We start from the raw sequence: 21,402 nt of genomic DNA on the forward strand, positions 1-21,402 counted from the left end.
TGCAGCGGATAGTGAGGTCAGCTGAGAAGATCATCGGGGTCTCTCTTCCCGCCATCACGGACATTTACACTACACACTGCATCCGCAAAGGAAACAGCATTATGAAGGACCCCATCCACCCCTCATACAATGTCTTCTCCCTCCTGCCGTCTGGGAAAAGGCTCCGAAGCATTCCAGCTCTCATGACCAGACTGTGTAATAGTTTCTTCCCCCAAGCTATCAGACTCCTCAATACCCAGAGCCTGGACTGACACCTTACTGCCCTATTGTCCTGTTTATTATTTATTGTAATGCCTGCACTGTTTTGTGCACTTTATGCAGTCCTGGGTAGGTCTGTAGTCTAGCATAGTTTTTTTCTGTGTTGTTTTTTACGTAGTTCAGTCTGGTTTTTGTACTGTGTCATGTAACACCATGGTCCTGAAAAAACATTGTCTCATTTTTACTATGTACTGTACCAGCAGTTATGGTCGAAATGACAATAAAAGTGACTTGACTTGACTTGAAAAGTATCTCTTCGCCAATGTTATGTTTTGTAACTTCAAAACCTTAAACTAATTCAATGGAAGACTCAAAGGAAGAGTTCAAAATGTGAGTCTAACTTTGAGTTTAAGTGAGGCATGCACGTATTATATGGAGGTGTGATGACATATGTAATTCATGTATTTAAACATATAACTCATAATGAATTATTAAAAAAACAAAAATATTGAAACAACAAATATAATATATGCAAGATTACTCAATATTACTTACGTATTGCATACACAGCAGGCATGGGACTAGCAACCCCAGCCCATAATAACCCAGTGCTGCAGAAACGGCAATAGAAGCTCCGAAGTCCTTGTCCCTGTGAGAGGAAGGATCTTCATCAAGAAGGCATATGAAGTTGTCCAATGAAAGCAGACGCCACAGGGCTGATCAACCTTCTATCGGCGCCACACTGCAGACTCTGGGAAGCTGATGTTGGCAGCCTATGCCCAGTAGGGGTGATGAGCTTAAAAAGAAGAGGACAATAGAACATAATGAATAGACACTACAGCACACGGGTTGTTTGCCCATTTTTGTGCACAGTTTTTCATCGACTCTACTGTATTTCTCTGTATCTACTGTGAGTGCCCGCAATAAAATAAATTTCAGGGTAGTAAACAATGACAAATACGTACTTTGATGAGAAATCTTACTTTGAACTTTGAACTTCAAAATAGCTAATACCAGGGGATATAATTTTAAGATGAATGGAGGAAAGTATAGGGGGGACGGAGGATGTCAGAGGTAAGGTTTTTACACAGGGATTGGTGAGTGCATGGAACGAATGCCCTGCCAGGGTGGTGGTAGAGGCAGATACACTAGGGGCATTTAATAAACTCTTTGATAGGCACATGGTTGATAGAAAGGGGAGATATATGTAGGAAGGAAGGGTTAAATTTGTCTTAGAAGAGGTGGAAAGGTTAGCACAACATTGTGGGCTGAAGAGCCTGCACTGTGATGTTTTATGTTCCATAGCTGGGAATGTGGGAGCACAAAGTGGGTTTAGGGTGGAAATGGTGTAAGTGGATGATTGACGTTCTGTGCAGACTGAATGAACCAAAGTCCTCTTTCCATTCTCCATGATACTGAAAGAGTTGAAATAAAAGTTGGGCTCACTGTGTTTAATTCAGGCCTCCGCATTTTCAATTTAAAGGTGCCAGAGTGGGTGAAAAGGAAGTTGTGGGGAAACTGGATGAGTACTTGGGGGGGAGGAAGGAATTGAAAGTGTGATATGAAACTGTATTGGAAGAGGTTAAATTGGTAAACTGGTTTATAATTGTCACATGTACTGGAGTACGGAGAAGAACTTGTTTTGCATGCCTCAATACAGATAATTTCCTTTCAGCAGTACAAGGGTAAACAATAACACAATGCAGAATAAAGTGCTACAGAGAAAATATAGCGTAGCCAGACAATAAGACACAAAACCATAAAAAGGTAGATCTTGAGGTTACGACTCCAATGGAACATTCAATAGTATTATAACAGTTGTCCATGAGCCTGGTGGTAGGTCCTTTCAGGCATTTGTGTCTTCTGCCCGATGGGAGAGGAGATGTGTGCAAGGTGGCTGGGGTCTTTGATTACATAGTTTGCAGAGGTGGTGAGCCGTGTAGACAGAGACCATGGAGGGGAGATTGGATCCTGTGATGTGCAGAGCCAAGTTCCTTGCAGTCTTGGGCAGAGAGGGTCCCATACTAAACAGTTATCTTTTGGAATGATCTGCTTTCAAACTAATGGGTATTGTAGCATCTAGCGTTACACTATTTCACCGCCAACGCCCCAGCTTCATCTTCTGCCGTTATCTGTTTGTATGTTCTCCCCGCGACCAGGAGGGTTCCCTTTGTGTGCTCCAGTTTCCCGCCACATTCCAAAGGGTTCTGAGTTGGATGATCAGCCATGATCATACTGAATGGCGGTGCAGGCTCGAAGGGCCAAATGGCCTACTCCTGCACCTATTTTCTATGTTTCTATGTTTCTAGATAGATAGATAGATAGATAGATAGATACTTTATTCATCCCCATGGGGAAATTCAACTTTTTTCCAATGTCCCATACACTTGTTGTAGCAAAACTAATTACATACAATACTTAACTCAGTAAAAAAATCTGATATGCATCTAAATCACTATCTCAAAAAGCATTAATAATAGCTTTTAAAAAGTTCTTAAATCCTGGCGGTAGAATTGTAAAGCCTAATGGCATTGGGGAGTATTGACCTCTTCATCCTGTCTGAGGAGCATTGCATCGATAGTAACCTGTCGCTGAAACTGCTTCTCTGTCTCTGGATGGTGCTATGTAGAGGATGTTCAGAGTTATCCATAATTGACCGTAGCCTACTCAGCGCCCTTCCCTCAGCTACCGATGTTAAACTCTCCAGTACTTTGCCCACGACAGAGCCCGCCTTCCTTACCAGCTTATTAAGACGTGAGGCGTCCCTCTTCTTAATGCTTCCTCCCCAATATGATCTCCTCTATACATGATCTGGTAGGTTAATTGGTCACATGGGTATAACTAGGTGGTGTGGACTCATTGGCCGGAAGGACCTATTACCATAGAGTTTCTCCAAATAAATAAATAACATATGATAATAATAAACCAATTACCATGTCAGGTAAACAGTATTAGCTGGTGAAATGGGCTGAAAAATGGATGATGGAATTTAATGCAGACAAGTGCAAGGTTTTGCCCTTCAGTAGGACCATCAGAATAGGTCTTACATGCTGAGCAGTAGGGCACTGAGGAGTGCGTTTGAACAGAGAGATCTAGGAATGCAGATCCATAATTCCTTAAAAGTGGCATCACAGGTAGATCGGGTCACCAAGAAAGTTTTGGGCACATTGGCCTTCATAAATCAATGTACTGAGTACTGGAGATGGGATGTTGAAGTTGTGGAAGATGTTGGTGAGGTCCAAGTTGGGGAATTGTGCGCAGGTTTGATCACATACCTTCAGGGGAGATGTAAATAACATTGAAAATGTACAGAGAAAGTTTACAAGAATATTGTTGTGACTTGAGGACCTGAGTTATAGGGAAAGCTTCAATGTGTTAGGATTTTATTCCTTAGAATGTAGAAGATTGAGTGGAGCTTTGATGGAGGTATACAAAATTATGAGGGATATAGGTTGAATAAATGCAAGCAGCATTTTCCACTGAGATTGGGTGAGACTACAAGCAGAGGTCAAGGGTTAAGGGTGAAAGGTGAAATGTTTAAGGGGAACATGAAGGAGAAACTTCTTCACTCAGAGGGTGGTGAGTGTGTGGAATGAGCAGCCAGTGCATGTGGCGGATGCACTGAGAACTTTGGATATATATGTGGATGGGAGGGTGGGAGGGGTATGGAGTGGTCTGGTCTGGGAGCAGGTTGATGGGACTAGGCAAATTAATCATTCAGTACGTACTAGATAAGCCAAAAGGCCAGTTCCTGTTATGTAGTGCTTTATGAATCTGTAAGACCATAAAGTTATAATACATGCAGTAGGAGCAGAATTTGGCCATTCAGCCCTTTGACTCTGTTCCGCCATTTCATCATGGCTGATTTATTATCCCTCTCAATCTATTCTACTGCCTCCTGTCCATAACCTTTGACACCCTTACTAATTAAAGACTTATCAATCTCTGCATTAAGTATACCCAATAACATGGCCTCCACAGCTGTATGTGGCAATAAATTCCACATATTCACCATCCTCCGGCTAAAGGAATCACTCCTAATATCTACACTAAAGGGACATATTCAGAGGAATCATCTGATAGTGGCCCATTCCTCTGTGTCACCACAACTTTTGTGTCCATTGTTTTCCTGCGATCAAATACTTAGACTCTTAGTTAAGAGTGAGGTAGGTCAAAACTGGCCCAGTTACAAATTAGTCCTTCCTTGTAGCTTAGCTTCAGTTTCAATTGGGCAATAACTGAGTGAAGCTTAGAATGACAGAGCACAGTACAGTGTGTGTGAGAGCTGTTATAAAATCTGTCTTAAACCACCTGTGGGACCAATGGTTCTATTTTAAAATGACCTTTTCCACCTGTTGTGTGAAAGATGGAGCAACCCTATCTCCTCCAGCGCACTTGGAAGTTGGAAAGTAATGGAACCACAATCCCTGGTTTGGATTATATGATTTGTTTGTCAGAATAGACTTGGACATATTCCTGGAGGTATTGCACATGTCTCTCCCACCTCCAGTCTCCAGATTATGTCCTCAGGATTTGCCGTGTGAAGAATTGATCCATATGGATGATATACAAGACAATTTCTTCAAAATACCTCATTACATGTAACAATACTAAACCAATTTCACATTCAGATTCATTTTATACATAGAAACATACAGTGAAATGTGTTTTCTAAGTTAACAACCAACACAACCTAAGGATATGCTGGGGATCACACCTTCCAGCACCAACATAGTGTGCCTGTAGTGTTCATCAGAGCAACACAAGCAGCAGCAACACAACACCAGCAAAAAAAAAGATTACAACAACTAAACAAGCTCTTTTCCTCCCTCCCACCCAACCACACATGTAGACAGGCCTCCAACCCCAGGACAGGCTGCTTCCAGGCCTCCAGACTCCAGTAGGCTCACAGACTCACAGGCACTGGGCCTCTAACCTCCTCAGTGGAATCGGAGACTCTCAGACCCAAGACTTCGGCCAGCAGGCTTATGACTTCTGCATTTGCTGACGTATTCTGTTTCTATGTCTTATGGTCTTAATAAATTCTGCCTGCCAGTTTTCTCAGCTGGTCCAGATCACAAGCAAGTTTTAATAGTCTTCCTCACTGTCCAACCCACCCCATTGCCTGGTGATAGTCTACACATAACACAATGGTTATGAGCTGCCATCATTATGTTAGGCGGACTGTGCATTGTTCATTCTCACTAAAGTGCCGTTGCAGACAGATTGGTGAGGACGAGCTGATTTATTCCTTGTGCTTTTGTCACTCAAGTCTCGCCACCTCCTGTCAAGCAGCTCTGCTCTTCAGAGATTGGCTACCTTGCACAATGGCTGTTCTACCAAGCAGTTTTGGTGATGGACATTGAATTCCTTCACTCAGAGGACATTCTCTCCCCTTTACCATTGCCAGTACTCCCACCATCTGTTCCACATAGCAGAACACTGGTTCATCACTCGGGGAGGATGGTTGGAGTATATTTCCTTGCCTCGTAACGTGGCTTCCGGTAAAGATGGCGCCAGCAAACAACGATTCCTCAGGCGACGTCTTTCAGATGGCAAATCTCTCCGATTATTTCACTTTTTTCTACACCTTCTGCTTGTTGTTTTGGTCTTGTTTGAGTTACGGAAACTGTTGGAGCCTACAGTTTGGAACTCGATCGAAGGAGACAGTGCTGTGCTGTGTCCGGAGAGCTACCTCGTGGAGATCAGAGACAGGAGGCCGACTAGGACCGAGAACACTGGCGGACTCATGGAAAAAGCCAGAGACAAGGTGTGGGGTCATGAACGACTCCATTTCAAAGTGGCGAGTAAGATTGAAGCATCGAGGTGAATGCAGTGGGGGGGGGGGGGGGTCAGCGAAGGCTCCCAACAGAGACAGTCAGCTGCTGGATCAGTGGCGGTCTAACTTTACAGAAGGACAGAGTTCATGCAGCTGCTTTCCTCTGATGCAGACAAAAAGATGATTCTGATATTCTGAGATTTGTGTGATTATTGGACTGTACTTTATATTGGGTTTCCTCAGCTTTTCGGTGTTTTCTTTCTTGTGCCCGATTTGCCGGTGGGTGTTCTGTTAATTTTTGTGTTGCGGGGGGCTTGGGGCTTTGGTGCTACTGTTGCTGTTTTTTTTCCTGAGAATGAGGAGATCGGAGACTATTATTGTTGTTCTTTTTCTCTGTGGACAGTTATCGTCATTTCTATTGTGTGGGGAGGGGGAGATTTTGGGGTCTGCGAGTGTGTTTTTTTTTCCTTTTCACACTGGGGAGGGAGGGAGTTGATACCATTTCTTTCATTAACACCCATGGTCTTTCTGTGTTTAGTGGCTATCTGGGGAAGACAAATATCAGAGTAGTATTGTACATGCATACTATGATAATAAACTGTACCTTTGAACATTTGACCCTTTGTACTGCTCGGAAACTCCATGGAATTCAGAGTCAACATAGGGGATCACTCCTTTCCATGTGGTTCCATGCCCCTGTCTCCAGTGGATTTGCCCTGGCAGTGGAGGAATACACCCACTGGCTACTTTATTAGTTACCTCCTGTACCTGATAAGGTGGCCACTGAGTGTATGCTCATGGCCTTCTGCCGCCGTAGCCCATCCACTTCAAGGATTGACGAGTTCTACATTCAGAGATGCTCTTCTGCACGCCGCTGTTGTAATGCATGGTTATTTGCGTTGCTGTCAGCTTGAACCTCTCTCATTAACAAGGCAATTTCACCAACAAAACTGCTGTTCACTGGATGTTTTTTTCTTGTTTTTCTTACTATCCTCCGTAAACCCTAGCAACCATTGTCACCAGTCACTGAATTCCAGGCCTCAGACTCTGGAATTGTCGATCACAGAATCCAGAACACTAAGCTTCGAGCTCCAATTTGTGAACCCAGGGACTCATCGGGTCTTGACTGAAAAGAACTCCATCAGCGGAACCTGCCAACACATCTGGCATCTGACCACAGATGCACTATATCTGCATTGCAGGGCTTTGAACACAGAATGAAGGGTTAGACTCAGGCCTGACCTACTTCACCTACATCCCTATCCCTAAACCCTAACCTGATTTCTACTTCACCTACATCCCTATCCCTAAACCCTAACCTGACTTCTACTTCACCTACATCCCTATCCCTATACCCTAACCTGACTTCTACTTCACCTACATCCCTATCCCTAAACCCTAACCTGACTTCTAAGTCCCCTCTCGGTCTCCAAAATGATCCTTAAAAAAAACAACTAAAGTCTAAAAAAACTAAAATTGCAAATAAAAACCAACAGTGGCTGCAACTCAACAGAGCCTGGTGGCATCTTGGAGAAGCAGCTGATTTAGTGTGTACAATTGGTGTAAGTGACTTATTATATGAGGTTACATTTGAGCGTCCATATTCCTAAAATCTGGTCTCCTTGTAAGAGAACAGTGTCTATCATTATTCAGATCAATGGAATTGACAATCTCACTGAGAGCAAATGTTTGACAGACACTATAGACATCATTTTAGAGAATAGATACTGGGGAGCAGTACTGGTGAAAAAGAAATTTTCACACCAAATGAGAATTTTAGTGGTTAGCAGTGTGAATTCCAAGAGTTGTGCAGGCTTACTTACTGACAGATCTTGCAGTTTTTGTTTCCTCAGTGTTGCAAAGATGAACTTCAAATGTTTGCTGCTTACATGTGGTGACTTGTTTCAAATGAGTAGTTATTAGACCATTTTACAAGTTAGTTAACGATGTCAATAAACTAGGCGATTTTTACAGTAATCTATCAGATTTGACCATATAACAATTACAGCACGGAAACAGGCCATCTCAGCCCTTCTAGTCCATGCCGAACGCTTACTCTCACCTAGTCCCACCGACCTGTACTCAGCCCTTAACCCTCCATTCCTTTCCTGTCCATATCCCTACCCAATTTACGGACACCATAATTAATATTAGCATTTTTTCCTAGTTTATTAAATAAAGAATTTAAGTTCCCAGCTGCAGAGCATTATTTCAACTCAAGGCCCTTAATTGTTAGTCCGAATCACACGTGTGTGTGTGTGTGTGTGTGTGTGTGTGTGTGTGTGTGTGTGTGTGTGTGTGTGTGTGTGTGTGTGTGTGTGTGTGTGTGTGTGTGTGTGTGTGTGCATTAGTGTGAGCACAAGTGTGTTTTTGTGTGTGTAAGCACACATGCTCAAGTGTCCATTACAAATGCATACATCCATATGCATGAGCAAATATGTGTAAGTGTATGTGTGTGTTTATGTAGTAATGCATATACATTAAATGTATTTGTGTTTGCATGCATGCATATGTATGATAATGTTTATTCTCATTTGATATGATAGATTTCACCCTACAGTTTGAGAAGGAGGAAATAAAGTCAGATGTATCAGTATTACAGTGGAGTAAAGGAATTACAGACGTATGCAAGAGTTGCTGGCCAAAGTTGATTGGAAGGGGACACTAACAGGGATGATGGCCGAGCAGTAACAGCTGAAGTTTCTGGGAGCAATTCAGAAGGCACAAGATAGATACATCCCAAAGGGAGGATGAGGCAGCCATGGTTAACAAGCAAAGTCAAAGACAGCATAAAAGCAAAAGAGAGGGCATACAATAGAGCAAAAATTAATGGAATGTTAGAGGATTGAAAAGCTTTTAAAAACAAACAGAGGGCAACTAAAAAGTCATAAGGAGAGAAAAGATGAAACATGAAAGCAAGCTAGCCAATTATGTAAGAGAGGATACCAAACACTTTTCTCAAGTATATAGAAGTAAAATAGAGGTGAGAATAGATATTGGACAACTGGAAAATGATTCTGGAAAGGTAGTAATGAGGGACAAAGAAATGGCGACTAACTGAATAAGTATTTTGTGTCAATCCTGACTGTGGAAGACACTAGCAGTATGCTAGAAACACGAAAATGTCAAAGTGCAGAAGTGAGTGTTGTTGCTGTTACTAAGAAGATACTTGAGTAGTTGTAAGTATGAAGATAGATAAGTCACCTGTACCAGATGGACTACATCCCAGGGTTCTGAAGGGGGCAGCTCAAGAGACAATGAAGGCAATAGTAATGATCTTCCAAGAATCTCAAGTTTCTTGAACTGTTTCGGAGGACTGAAAAATTGCAAATATCACCCTGCACTTTAAGGAAGGGAGGCAGAAGAAAGGAAATTATTGGGCCAGTTAGCCTAACTTCAGCGGGTGGGACGATGTTGGAGTCCATTATTGAGGATAAGATTTCAGGGTACTTGGAGGCACGTAATAAAATAGTCCAAAGTTAGCATGGTTTCCTTAAGGGGAATTATTACCTGATGAATCTGTTGGAATTCTTTGAGGAAATAAGAAGCAAGATAGACAAAGGAGAATCAGTGGATGTTGTTTACTTGGATTTTCAGAAAGTCTTTGTCAAAGTGTTGCACATGATCCCGCTTAACAAGGTAAGGGCCCATGGGATTGCAGGAAAGATATGAGCATGGATAAAAAAAATTAGCTGATTGGCAGGAAGAAAAGTTTGGGAATAAAGGGGACCTATTCTGGTTGGCTGTTGGTGACTAGTGGTGTTTACCAGCTCCACACTTCTTTTTACATGATATGGCAATGATTTGGATGATGGAATTGATGGCTTTGTGGCCAAGTTTACAGACAAGCCAAAGATAAGTGAAGGGTTAGGTAATGTTGAGGAAGCAGCGAGTCTGTAGAAGGATGAAGATAGACCGGAAGAATAGGCAAAGAAGTGGTGGATGGAATACAGGGTAGTGAAGTTTATGTTCATGCAATTTGGTAATTCCAAAGAGTAAAGTCATTGAGTGTTTTCTCAATGGGAAGAAAATACAGCATTCAGGGACTTTGGCTTCTTTGCGTAGGAATCCCCATGGGTTAATTTGCAGGTTGAGTCAAATGCAATATTAGCACTCATTTCGAGAAGGTTAGAATACAAGAACAAGGATGCGATGCTGAGGATGTGTAAGACATTGATTGGATTGCAATGGAGTATTGTGAGCAGTTTTGGGCTCCTTATCTAAGAAGAAACTATGTTGGCATTGGAGAGGGTTCAGAGGATGTTCACGAGAATAATTCCAGGAATGGAAGGGTTAATATATGAGCAGTGTTTGATGGCTCTGGGCCATACTCACAGGTGTTTGGAAGTATGAGGAGGGATCTCATTGAAACTTATTGAATATGGAAAGGACTAGAGAGAGTGGATATGGAGAAGATGTTTCCTATAGTGTGTGAGTCTAGGACCAAGGATGCAGCTTCAGAATAGAGAAGTGTCCATCTAGAACAGATAAGAAGGAATTTTTTTGGTAGAGAGTAGTGAACCTGTGGAATTCACTGTCACAGATGGCTTTGGAGGCCAGGTCATTGAATATATTTAAAGTGGAGGTTGATAAGTCATTGATTAGTCAGGGTGTCAAAGGGTCAAAGGCTAAGGGAGAAGGCAGGAGAATGGGGTTGGAAGGAGTATAAATCAACCATGATGGAATGGTGGAACAGGCTGAATGTGCCAAGTGACCCAATTCTGCTCCTACGTCTTTGTTTATTTATTGAGATACAATGTGGAACAGGCCCTTCTGGCCCTTCGAGACATGCTGCCCAGTAACCCCCGACCTAACCCTAACCTAATCATGGGGCAATATACAATGACCAATCAGCCTACCAAATGCTTTATCTTCGGACTGTGGGAGGAAACCAAAGCACCCAGAGGAAACTCACGCAGCCATGGGAAGAACGTACAGACGCCTTACAGGCAGCGGTGGGAACTGAACTCGTGTCAGTGGTACTGTAAAGCGTTGTGCTAACCACTACTTTGCCACTTGTGGTCTTAGTGTTTGCATGATGTGTGTACATCTGTGTGCATATTTCATTACTGTACGTTTTGTGCATGTCTACTTAATGTTTGTACATGCACAGTGTGTATAAAGTATGCAAGTACAAGTGCATGTGCAGGAGAAGTGTGTGTGTGTGTGTGTGTGTGTGTGTGTGTGTGTGTGTGTGTGTGTGTGTGTGTGTGTGTGTGTGTGTGTGTGTGTGTGTGTGTGTGTGTGTGTGTGTGTGTGTGTGTGTGTGTGGTGTGTGTGTGTGTGTGTGTGTGTGTAAGAGAGAGTTAGACAATCAACTCTACATCAAGTACCCTGCACAAACATGCAGCTCTTTGTGCTTTAGGTGATAGGGTGAAGTGATAAAGGCTGTGGCCTGGTTTTTTTTTCGCTATGAGCCTTATCACTCAGTGACACACCAGTCAGCTCGGTGAAGAAAGCAGCAGCAGCGCCTGTGGCAGAAACCACTGCCCATATTCCAGGAAGAAGTGTCAGGTTTTTTTCTTCTTCTCTTGCAAAGGCAGATGCAGCAATCAGATTAAAACCAAAGTCACATTTAATGCGACTCCTGATTGGTTCAATCGGCAGGGTCTGTTAAAGTCGATTTAAGAGAAATAAAGTGCAAAAATGTTAGATTGTCCCGATGGGTCTTAGGATCTTGAGTTTTCCGGAATTTATTGTGCCTCATGAAAACTGATGTGCACTTTTACAACAACCCAAGGAGTTAAAGCCAGTGTTAAAAATTATAATATATTCAAAAATTGGTCAGTTGTCATGGTAACCAGCAAGGGAGGGTGGTTGGTTCTGAGTGGCTAATTTGGTGCTCGTGGACCCATACTGTCTGACAAGGATCTGACTCAAAGCCACTCTCTCCTTCCCCTCCCAACCAGGTCACCTGCATCCTCGGACTCCCACAGAAGTTCTAAACCCAGAGAGCAGACAGCAGCACCCCCACGGGTGAAATCCTCCAGATCTGCTCTCTGACTGAATCAAGGAAGAGGCAGCAACGGTGAAGGAGAAAGCAGGTCAGTGTTTTCGAAGTTGATCCTCGGGTTACTTCTGTTTGAAGTTTGCTTATTTGTGCCATAAGATTTCGGGATTATTGAGTGGCTGGTGACGCAGTGACAATTACATGAGCACTTTTAGTCACTTTAGTCATTGAATGCCTGCCTTTACTGTGGGTCCAGTCCACCAGCCACAGACATGAATCCTTGCCTTTCATTGCAATGTGAGCTGATAGCTGCGAGGGCAGGAAACAAGCTCGATCTACCACATTATACCTTCATTCCACAGGGCCACCCAAAAAGTTCAGAACTGCAGCTTCTAGGGTTGGGAGGGATTCAATTTGGAGTTGTAGACCAGGAGCGACTCTATCGGTCACTGTGGAGTCACTGTAAGATATGCCTGTTTCCTGGAGTCGCTGGGATTCCGTTGAAGGCAACTTCCTTGTCATGCAGTACAGTATCAACTTCCCCTTAAAAGATGGCGCGATGGTGTTGAAAGAGGGAGCCGACATCTTGCAATGAGGAGAGTGGCGATGCAATCCAGCAAAGCAAAGCAGATTGCTTCAACTTTTGGCTGAAGTTGGACCCTTGAATGCAGAATCCCCTGAAATAAAGGCACCCCCCCCCCCCCATTAAAATCTGTTGGCTGGAGATCTTTCAGTCCAGCTGTGGCAGGAAGTGAGGCAGAGCATACGAGGGCGGGGAGAGACATTGAATTGGTGTGGGTTTGTGTTCAGTGTGTGACTTCATTAGAGATGGCCTCGGGTACCTCAAACACTTTAGTTCTTCCAACATTTGGAAACACTGTTTCTGCTTTTACACTTCTGCATTACTGGCTGCTGGGAGTTCCGCCTGCAACAGAAGATTCTTCTGTCGTTTTACAAGAGTATCTTTTGCATAAAAAAACCCCCTGCACATGTTGAAACAATCAGTGGTGCAATAATGTCACAACCATGTCGTTACTTCACTTGAATGGACCTTCTTTCTTCTCCCCTCTATTATTGGGGAGAAGATACAAAAGCCGGAAAGCACATACTACCAAGCTCAAGGACAGCTTCTACCCCACTGTAATGAAACTAGTAACTTATTGCTTACTACAGTAAGATGGATTCCACCTCACAATTTACCTCATATGACCTTGCATTGTATTGTTTACTGACACTACGCACCTTCTGTAGCTGCTACACTTTATTCTGCCCCTATTATTGTTTTACCTCCTTCTACCTCAGTGCAAAGTGTACTGATCTGATCTGCATAAACAGTATGCAAAACAAGCTTTTAACTGTAGCGCAGTACATGGATGGATAATGGCTTGGCATAGCAATGGTTCTGAGGTGACCACAAGAAACTGAAGCGTTGTGGACACAGCTCAGCACATCACAGAAGCCAGCTGCCACCCGCCACGGACTCTGTCTATGCTACTCGCTGCCTCAGTAAAACATCCAACATAATCAAGGACCTCATTGACCCTGGATATTCTTCTTCTCCCCCGTCCAATCAGGCAGAAAGTACAAGAGTCTGAAAGCGTGTACCACTAGGCTCAAGAACAGCTTCTACCCCATTGTAATAAAACTATTAAATTGCTGCTGAGATAGATCAAACTCGTTATGATCTTGCACTTTGTTTACGTGCACAGACTATCTGTACCTGTTAAAGTTTAATACTGGATCTGTTATTCTTTTGGTTTGTTCCACCTCAATGCAAAGAATTCTGACCTGACCTGACCTGTCCTGATATGCGAGACAAGCTTTTCACAGCATCTCAGTACATGTGACAATAGTAAACAAATAGTCAGTTTTAAATGGTTTGCCACAAACTAGATGGGCTGAAGGGTCTGCTTATGTGCTGTCCTTTTCTTTGACTCTATGGCTCTACCAATACCAACACTGAACCAAAACTGAAACATCTAGTCATACACTATGCATAGTTTATTTCGGAGGGGATATATTTTTGAATTCTCTTGGCCCAAGTTTCTTTGGCTCTCAGCAGTTCGTAGATAGCGTCTATTTCAACATGTTTGTTTACAGAGTTATCAGGACGAGAGCACTCCCAGAGAGAAACACCAACAAATGCACAGTGAGGATATCGCCTCAACTGGTGAGGAAATGTCTGCAAGCCGATTGCCAAGCTCGGTGGCCAGCACAACATCAAACGCCTCAACCCAAACTACCAACACAGTGGAAGCTTTCCTCCTCACTTTGATGGGAGTTCTGTCGCCATCTTAAACAGATGATCTCCATCACCAAAGCTATTAGTTAGACCTCAACATGTGAAGCATGCCTTCCTCTCAGCATTGTCTTCAGGGAGGAGGAACAGGAGACCAAAAACCCACACGCAACGTTTTAGGGGAAGCTTCTTCCCCTCTGATATCAGATCTCCAAATGGTCCTTGGACACTACCTCACTATTCCTCTTTGGTTTATTTGTTACGTTTTTTTCTCTTTTATTGTAACTTTTAGTAATTCTTATGTCTCACACTGCTGCCACAAGCTTCATACATATGTCAGTGATTCTGACTGTAACTGTAACTGTTCAGTTGTTTCATGGTTGTTATTATTGATCTTGTTCTAATGACATGAATGTTAGCTTCCCAATTGCCACGGTGGGATTGCAACTGAACAGAGCGATACACACTCATGAAATGCTGGAGAAGCTCAGCATCTGGCAGGAACTATAAAGGGAAAAGAAAAGTCAGTATTTCAGACTGAGACCCTGCATCAGAATTGGAAAAGAAGGGGGCAGAAATCATAATAAAAGGTTGGGGCAGGGTGAGGAGGGGCACTGGCTTCCGTTAGGTGAAACCAGGTGAGTGGATGGGAGAGAGGGGAAAAGGAAATATTGTAAGAAGGTGGCAGGTAGAAGACATAAAGAGCAGAAGAAGGTGGAAACTGACAGGTGAGGACAGTAAAACATGGAATAAAGAGAAGGATCTGAGGAACAAAAGGAAGGATAATGAATGTGATGGGTTTGACAGAGAGTCGCAGAGAGTGAACACTGAGACAGGGTGTTACAGAACTCCCATCAAAGAGAGGAGGAAAGCTTCCACTGTAGGAACTGAACAGTCCAGGTTTCTGCATTGCAATCGAATAACGTGACCACTATTCTACAGATACGTCTCTACCAGAGGTGTACTGGTGCTCCTTCCCTCCACTAGCCTGCTGGTCACCCATGGGTGAGGTGTTGCACCTGATTAGCCCCCCCCCCCCCCCCCCCCGCCGATCAGGGTCATGGGAAGCCATGGGAGCAGGTGGTGGATGGTTGCATGAGCAGCCGGTGCACATCACAAGTCCAGGTTATTCAACAACTGACACCAGGCAGACAACCTCTGAAGAATATTTGCAATGGCTGGGATCACCCATCTTGTAAAGACACTGTCCAGAAGAAAGGAATGGCAAACCCCTTCTGTAGGAACATTTGCCAAAAACAATCATGGGTCGTGGAAAGACCATAATCGCCCATATCATACAACACAGCGCACAGTGAGTGTATTATGCTATTATGTCTATGATCACAACCTGACAAGTGGACTAAATGGGAACTCTGGTGTGACCCTTCAGGCTTCACTCACTCTTACAAGTCTGCTCCAGCATCCACTGGCCTGGCTCCACATCCTTCAATTCCTGTGATTAACATTACAATGAAGAGTTGACCCAGCAGCTTCTTGTAAATGAGATTACCAATCTTCCCACATTCTCTGCATGTGGCGTTCTTTCTGAACTTCACTTTTGAAAGGTTTTGTTCAAATTCTTGGACTTTACCCAGTCGTACTGAATTCCCTAAGCGGCCAGAATCAGTGTGGAACTGGAACTGGAATTGGTTTATTGCTGTCACTACAAGTGACAATAATAAACCAATTCCATAAGACATCATCATCATCATCATTATGTGCCGTGTCATGAGAGGTGGGTCATCATGGTCTTTCACCTGTCCTTAATCTGAGAAGTTCTAAGTTTTTCAAAACATTTACCTGTCTATCCCTTGATGTAGCTCATGAATGTCATGCACTGTTGACCACAACTTTTTCTTCCATCAATATTTCCCATCACTGAAAGATGTTTGAGCTTTTCTTTCTTCAGTACAGGTCCTCAAATTTCCAGCTGCCATTTCCTGACTGATGATATCAGCTCTCTTCTCGTTCCAGCTTTCTGCAGCACTTCCTCATTCGTTCCTCTGTCCTTCCATGATATTAACATCATTCTTCTCAAAAACCACATTTCTGCAGCTTTGAGTCTCACTTATCTTGTTTTGATATATTACAATATTCACTTCCTTATGTTAGTGTGGAATGAATGTAACACTGCAACACTCTGAGTTTGTGCCCATAGAAATTATGTTATTCTTTTGCATCTTGCTCAAATGCATGAATGTGCATTTAGTATTCCCAGTCCTTCTAATTTCAAAATTGGAATGTGAAATAGCAGGAAAAATGGGCCTTTCAGCCCATTGAGTCTGCTTCACCTATCCCAATTCCATTTCCAAATTAAAGTACAATAAAAAGCTTGTCTTGCATATCGTTCATACAGATCAGATCATTACACAGGGCACTGGAGTAGTAAAAGGTAAAACGATAACAGGATGCAGAATAAAGTTCAGCAGCTACAGGGGAAATGTAGTGCAGTAGATAATAAAGTGTAAGATCAAAACAAGGTAGATTGTGAGGTCAAGAGTCTATCTTAGGGAAACATTAAATTGTCTTATAATATCGGGGTTTACGAGGCTGGTGGTATATGCTTTCAGCTTTTGTATCTTCTACTTTTGAGGTATTGAATGATCGGTGGAGAAGTTCACTTTCTAAAATTGATATCTCGAATGCTTTGATCAGATTATTCATAATAAATTCTTGCAAATTTTGACTGTAAAATCTACCCTTGCATTTTAATTCTCATAGATCAAATGTTATCCTGGATAATGCATGCTGTATTCTATTCCAGTCCTCAAAATCCCCCCTAAGTAGAGATGCTCAGATGATTTATAGGAGCTGTTTAGTGTCAAATTAAGACATAAACTAGCGTAGAAGGAGTATTAAAAGGCATAGATTGTTTTCTAAATGCAAAGCATATCAGGAATTAGAGATGCAAAGGGATTTGGGATTATTTGTACAGGTTAATTTGCAGGTTGAGTTGATAGTAAGGAAGGAAAATGCAATGTTAGCGCTCATTTCGAGAGGACTAGAATATAAAAGGAAGGATGTAATGTTGAGGCTTTGTAAGGCATTGGTCAGACCGCACGGAGTATTGTGAGCACTTTTGGGCTCCTTATTGAAGAAAAGATCTGCTGGCATTGGAGAGGGTTCAGAGAATGATCCTGTGAATGACGTATGAGGAGTGTTTGATGGCTCTGGGCTTGTACTTGCTGGACTTTAGAAGAAGAATGGGGTTGGGGGGCTCTCATGGAAACATATTGAATATTGAAAAACCAAGATAGTGTAGATGAGGAGAGGATCTTTCTGATAGTTGAAGAGTCTAGCACCAGTGGTTACTTCTTCAGAATAGAACTATGTCCCTCCACAATAAAGATGAGGAGGAATTTCTTTAGTCAGAGGGTGATGTATCTATGGAATTCATTGCCAAAGGTAGCTGTAGAGTCTCAGTCATTGGGTATATTTAAAGTGGAAGTTGATAGGTTATTAATTAGAAAGGGTGGAATACTCCATAATTCGAGTGTTTCATGCTCCAATTTACCATATTTTTATGGTTGTTTAAAGGTTCTATTGCACTGTTCATTTTGAATAATCCACATTGAAGTATACATAACTTAAATCAATATAGCACCTTTCACAGTCTCAGTGTTCTCCAGAGAATCGTGAAGCCAGATATAACATGAGGCACATGATATACTGCTTAAGTGGTAATTGGTTCATTATCGTGATATGTACTACTGCAGAGTGAAAAACCTTGTTTTTCATGCCATCTACACAGATTGTTTAATCACATCAGTTCATTGAGATGGTACAATAACAGAATGCAGAATAAACTGTTACACTTACAGAGAAAGTACAGTGCAGGCAGACAATAAGATGCAAGCCATAATGAGGTAGATTGTGAGGTCAGGTTTCCATATTATCACGCCATTCAGTCGTCTTCCAACAGCAGTTAGCCTAATCTCAGTGGTTGGAAAAGTGTTGGAGTCTATTAGTAAGGATGAAGTTTTGCAGTACTTGGAGACTGATGATAAAATAAGTCAAAACCAGCATGGTTTCTCTCAGTGGATATCTTGACTGACAAATCTGTTAGAGTTCTTCAAGGATGTGAAAAGCAGATGGACAAAGGAGAAGCAGTGGATGCCATATACTTAGATTTTCAGAAGGTGTTGGATAAGGTGCCACACATGAGGCTGCTTAGCAAGATGAAGTCCTATGGTGTTACAGGAAAGATACTGGCATGGATACTGGAATGGCTGACAGGCAGGAGGAAATAAGTGGGAATAAAAGGGGCCTTTTCTGGTTGGCTGCCAGTGACTAGTGGTGCTCCTCAGAGGTCAGTATTGGGACCACTACTTTTCACTTTGTTTGCCAATGATTTAGATAATGGTGGTTTTGTGGCAAAATTTGTGGATGATACAAAAACAGGTAAAGGGGTAGGTAGTGCTGAGAAAGCAATGCAATTGCAGCAGAGCTTAGACAAACTGGAATGGAACAAAAAGGTGGCAGATGGAATATAGAGTTGGGAAATGTATGATAACGCATTTTGGTAAAAAGAACAAAAGTGCTGACTATTACCTAAATGGGGAGAAGGTTCAAATGTCAGATGTGAAAAGGGTCTTAAGAGTCCTCGTGCAAGACTCACAGAAGGTTATTTTACAGGTTGAGTCTATGGTAAAGAAGGCAAATGCAACGTTGGCATTTATTTCAGGGGGTATAGAATATAAATGCATGGAGATAATGCTGAGCCTTTATAAGACACTAGCCATGCTACACTTGGAGTATTGTCAACAGTTTTGGGCCCCATATCTCAGAAAGGGTGTGTTGTCATTGGAGAGGATGTTCATGATTCCAAGAATGAAGGGGTTAATATATGAGGAGCGTTTGGCAGCTTTGAGCCTGCACTCACTGGAATTTAGAAGAATATGTGGGGATCTGTTTGAAACCTACTGAATGTTGAAATGACTAGATAGGGTGGATGTGGAGAGGACATTTCCTGTGGTGGGTGCTATCCAGAACTAGAGGACACAGCCTCAGAATTGAGGGGTGACCCTTTGGAACAGAGGTAAGAAGGATCCTTTTTTAGCCAGAGAGTAGTAAATCTGTGGAATGCTCTGCTACAGACTGCGATGGAAGCCAAGATCACGGATATATTTATAGAAAAAATTGATAGTTTCCTGTTTGCTCAGGGCATCAAAGGTTATGGCAAGAAGGCAGGTGTATGGGGTTCAGTGTGATCCGGGATCAGCCATGCTGCAATGGCGGAGCAGACTCGATGGGCTGCATGGCCTAATTCTGCTCCTGTGTCTTATGGTCTTATAATTGGCCTTTTAGCAGAATAGAAGCTGTTCTTGAGCCTGGTGGTATGTGCTTTCAGGATTTTGTATCTTCTGTCCAATGGGAAAAGAGGGAAAGCCCAGGGTGGATGGGGTCTTTTATTATGCCAGCTGCTTTAACAAGGTAGAAGGAGATATTTATGGATTCAAGAAATGGGAGTTTGTTATGACTGGGATGGGTGGGGCCTTTCCCTAATCTGTCTGATTTACTGAGGCAGTAAGAAATGTAGTCAGAGTTCAGGAAAGAGAAGCTGGTTTCTGTGAAGTGTTGAGCTGTGTCCACAACTCTCTGCAGTTTCTTTAGTCTTGTGCAGAGCAGTTGACATACCAAACCCTGGTGCATCTAGATAGGATACTCTCTATGGTGCATCAATAAAATTTGTTGAGTGTCAATGGAGTGTTGCTGGTATTCATTCAGTGGTCACGTTATTAGATACACCTGTACACCTGCTCGTTAATGCAAACATCTCATCAGCCAATCAGGTTGCAGCAACTCCATGCATAAAAGTGTGCATACATGGTCAAGAGGTTCAGTTGTCGTTCAGACAAAGATCAGAATGGAGACGAAATGTGATCTAAGTGACTTTTACCATATAATGAATGTTGGTATCAGACAGTGTGGTTTGAGTGTCTGAGAAACTGCTGATCTACTGGGATTTTCATTTAGAAAACTCTAAAGTTTGCAGAGAATGGTGCAAAAAACAAATAAAACATTCAGTAAGTGGCTGTTCTGTGGGCAAAAACACTTTGTTAATGAGAGAGGTCAGAGGAGAATGGCCAGACTGGTTCGAGCTGACAGGAAGGCAACAGTGACTCAAATAACCACATGTTACAACAGTGGTGCGCAGAAGAGCATCTCTGAACGCAGCAACACATCAAATCTTGAAGTGAATAGACTAAGCAGCAGAAGATCAGAAACATACTCTCAGTGACCCTTTATTAGGTACAGGCGGCACCGAATAAAGTGGCCACTGAGAGTAAATACTAAGTAAGTGCAGAGGCAAGGAATAGGAGGAAGAAGAATAGGACAGAACAGATGTGATACTGAATACTGCACAGATGGGGGCCATTCTATCCTTTGGGTCAATGTAATCCCATCAACCCGACCCTCTTTCTCCTCTACTCTCTGTGCTCCTGCAACCTCTTCTCTCACATGCAGAATAACCTCTGTTTGATTCTTCTAGCCAATTAGATACACTGATGAGATACTGAATTAGCTGGCTGGAATGTCTCTGGGATGTAGGAGGAACCCAGAGCACCCAAGGGAGAATAGTATAGTCACAGGGAATCAGAACGCCCTGGAGCCTTGAGGTAGGGGTGGTCACAGCCGCATCACTCTGCATCAAATGACAAAGGGGATGATAGCACAAGGGAAAGGGAGCAAGGCAAGGAAATAGGACTGGGTTCGCAGAGGGCGTGAATGATTCCACTAAGGTCTGTCTGCCTTCCGGGAAACTGAGACAGGATCTAGCATATCAGATGATGTTAATCATGGTTCGTTAGAAGCAGGTTGCAACATTTCACATCGAGACTAGTGTCAAAGAAAAGCAGCAGAGTGCCTCATAAGAGTGGGATTTCAGTATTAATTGGCTGGGCTGGTAGTTGAAATTGGCACTTTCCAATTACAATTTCAGTCAGCTTTGATGGGTCCATAGTCCACCAAGTCCATAGTCCAGAAGACATAGGAGCAGCATCAAGCTATTCTGCTCATTGGAGACCATATCCTTCACCCCTCAAGGGCAGAGACTTGTTGTGTTACATCTTGTTTTCCAGTTTATCACTTGTTATAAATTTGATTCCTGGACTCAGGAGGACAAGGATTTTCGTCTTTGCCTATCACCCCACTTGTCTCTGGATCCAGCACATCATTCTCCGCAATGTCTGCCATTGCCAACGGGATCCTACTAACAAACACATCTTTACCCTC

General features: G+C 42.8%; 1 protein-coding gene across 2 annotated transcripts in view; it reads left to right on the forward strand.

The window, feature by feature from the left end:
- LOC140725757 (muscleblind-like protein 1) overlaps positions 1 to 21,402 on the forward strand; it is a 757,760-nt gene that overhangs the window by 420,405 nt on the left and 315,953 nt on the right. Inside the window, exon 3 of one of the 2 annotated variants that reach the window (XM_073041625.1) lies at positions 11,887 to 12,021. The gene's annotated coding sequence lies outside the window, so the exon portion shown is untranslated. Of the gene's footprint in view, positions 1 to 11,855; positions 12,022 to 21,402 lie in introns of those variants that run through there. The other variant, XM_073041626.1, reaches the window with a different exon arrangement.

The sequence above is a fragment of the Hemitrygon akajei genome, chromosome 3 (assembly GCF_048418815.1).
Source record: "Hemitrygon akajei chromosome 3, sHemAka1.3, whole genome shotgun sequence".
NCBI classification, from domain to species: domain Eukaryota; kingdom Metazoa; phylum Chordata; class Chondrichthyes; order Myliobatiformes; family Dasyatidae; genus Hemitrygon; species Hemitrygon akajei.